The 2,749-nt window shown below is 36.7% G+C and overlaps 1 non-coding gene across 1 annotated transcript; it reads left to right on the forward strand.

Moving 5' to 3' along the window:
- The first annotated feature begins 618 nt into the window (after window positions 1-618).
- On the forward strand, window positions 619-726 carry LOC130983655 (small nucleolar RNA R71). The gene has a single exon (XR_009087636.1). It is a non-coding gene; the product is annotated as a small nucleolar RNA R71 (small nucleolar RNA).
- Window positions 727-2,749: the final 2,023 nt, after the last annotated feature.

Consider the following 2,749-nt stretch of genomic DNA (forward strand, 5'->3'; position numbering starts at 1 on the left):
ACTTTGAGTGGTTTTGATTAGATCAGAGATCATTGTTGCTAAGTCAGAGGTATTCTGCTTAGAACTCTCTGTCTGTTGCTGAGAAGATGATGGAAAAGGCTTGTTATTGCTAAACCTGTTTCTTCCACCATTATTGTTATTGAAACCTTGTTGAGGTCTCTCTTGATTCTTCCATGAGAGATTTGGGTGATTTCTCCATGAAGAATTATAAGTGTTTCCATAGGGTTCTCCTAGGTAATTCACCTCCTCCATTGAAGGATTCTCAGGATCATAAGCTTCTTCTTCAGATGAAGCTTCCTTAGTACTGCCAGGTGCATTTTGCATTCCAGACAGACTTTGAGAAATCAAATTGACTTGTTGAGTCAATATCTTGTTCTGAGCCAGAATGGCATTCAGAGCATCAATCTCAAGAACTCCTTTCTTCTGACTAGTCCCATTGTTCACAGGATTCCTTTCAGAAGTGTACATGAATTGGTTATTTGCAACCATTTCAATTAGCTCTTGAGCCTCTGTAGGCGTCTTCTTCAGATGAAGAGATCCTCCAGCAGAGCTATCCAAAGACATCTTGGATAGTTCAGAGAGACCATCATAGAAAATACCTATGATGCTCCATTCAGAAAGCATGTCTGAGGGACATTTTCTGATTAATTGTTTGTATCTTTCCCAAGCTTCATAGAGGGATTCTCCATCCTTCTGTCTGAAGGTTTGGACTTCCACTCTAAGCTTACTCCATCTTTGAGGTGGAAAGAACTTTGCCAAGAAGGCATTGACTAGCTTTTCCCAAGAGTCCAGGCTTTCTTTAGGTTGAGAATCCAACCATATTCTAGCTCTGTCTCTTACAGCAAAAGGGAATAGCATCAGTCTGTAGACCTCAGGGTCAACCCCATTAGTCTTGACTGTGTCACAGATTTGCAAGAATTCAGCTAAGAACTGATGAGGATCTTCCATTGGAAGTCCATGGAACTTGCAATTCTGTTGCATTAGAGAAACTAATTGAGGCTTAAGCTCAAAGTTGTTTGCTCCAATGGCAGGGATAGAGATGCTTCTCCCATAGAAATCAGGAGTAGGTGCAGTGAAGTCACCCAGCACCTTCCTTGCATTGTTGGCATTGTTGTTTTCGGCTGCCATGGGTTCTTCTTCCTTGAAGAATTCGGTCAGGTCCTCAACAGAGAGTTGTGCTTTAGCTTCTCTTAGCTTTCTCTTCAAGGTCCTTTCAGGTTCAGGATCAGCTTCAACAAGAATGCCTTTGTCTCTGCTCCTGCTCATATGAAAGAGAAGAGAACAAGAGAAATGTGGAATCCTCTATGTCACAGTATAGAGATTCCTTGAAGTGTCAGAGGAAAAGAAAAATAGAAGAAAGAAGGTAGAAGAATTCGAACTTGATGAGATAGAGTTCGAATTGTGCATTAAGGAGGAGCAGTACTCCATAAATAGAAGGATGGGGGAAGGAGGGAAGAGGATTTTCGAAAATTAATTAGAAAGATGTTAAAAACATTTTAAAAATTGATTGATAATTTTCGAAAATTGAAAGTGGAAAAGAAATCAAGTGATTTTTGAAAACGATTTTGAGATTAGAAGTTAAAAAGATTTGTTTGAAAACTATTTTGAAAAAGATGTGGTGGAGAAGATATGATTGGTTTTAAAAAAATGTGATTGAGAAGATATGATTTGAAAACAATTTTTAAAAGATATGTTTTGAAAATTATTTTAAAAGATTTGATTTTGAAGATTAGTGACTTGCCTAACAAGAAAAGATATGATTCAAACATTAAACCTTTCTCAACAGAAAAGGTAACAAATTTGAGATGTTCAATCAAATCATTAATTGTTAGGAAGTATCTTTGAAAAAGGAAAGAAATTGATTTTGAAAACATTTGATTGAAAAGATATGATTTGAAAAAGATTTGATTTTGAAAAACTTTGAAAACTTGAAAAAAATTGATTTTGAAAACAAAATCTTCCCCGTAGCACCATCCTGGCGTTAAACGCCCAGAATGGTATACATTCTGGCGTTTAACGCCCAAAATGCTACCTCTTTGGGCGTTAAACGCCCAACTAGGTACCTTGGCTGGCGTTTAAACGCCAGTCTGTCTTCTTCACTGGGCATTTTTGAATGCTCAGCTTTTTCTATATAATTCCTCTGCAGTATGTTCTGAATCTTCAATTCTTTGTAACATTGACTTGAAAAGACACAAATTAAAAATATTTTTGGATTTTTAATAATCAAAATGCAACAAGAATCAAATAACAATGCATGCAAGACACTAAACTTAGCAGTTTGTATACTACTGACACTATATGAGACGCATAAACACTCAAGCCAAAAGAATTCAAAGATCAGAGTAAGAAATCATCAAGAAGTACTTGAAGATCCTTAAGACACATGAATGAATGCATGCAATTGACACCAAACTTAAGATGAGACACTAGACTTAAGCAAGAAACATCAAATATTTTTGGTTTTTATGATTTTGTAATTTTTTTGTGTTTTTCGAAAATTAAGTGGAAAAAGGTATCAAAATTCTTAATGAGAATTCCAGGAATCAGTGCAATGCTAGTCTAAGACTCCGGTCCAGGAATTAGACATGGCTTCACAGCCAGCCAAGCTTTCAAAGAAAGCTTCGGTCCAAATCACTAGACATGACCAAAGGTCAGCCAAGCCTTAGCAGATCACTGCTCCAAAAGCAAAATTGATGAAAATCAACAAGCTTTTGTGGTGATAAGTTGAAACCTCGGTCCAATCAGATTA

The sequence above is a fragment of the Arachis stenosperma genome, chromosome 5 (genome assembly GCF_014773155.1).
Source record: "Arachis stenosperma cultivar V10309 chromosome 5, arast.V10309.gnm1.PFL2, whole genome shotgun sequence".
In the NCBI taxonomy this organism is placed as follows: domain Eukaryota; kingdom Viridiplantae; phylum Streptophyta; class Magnoliopsida; order Fabales; family Fabaceae; genus Arachis; species Arachis stenosperma.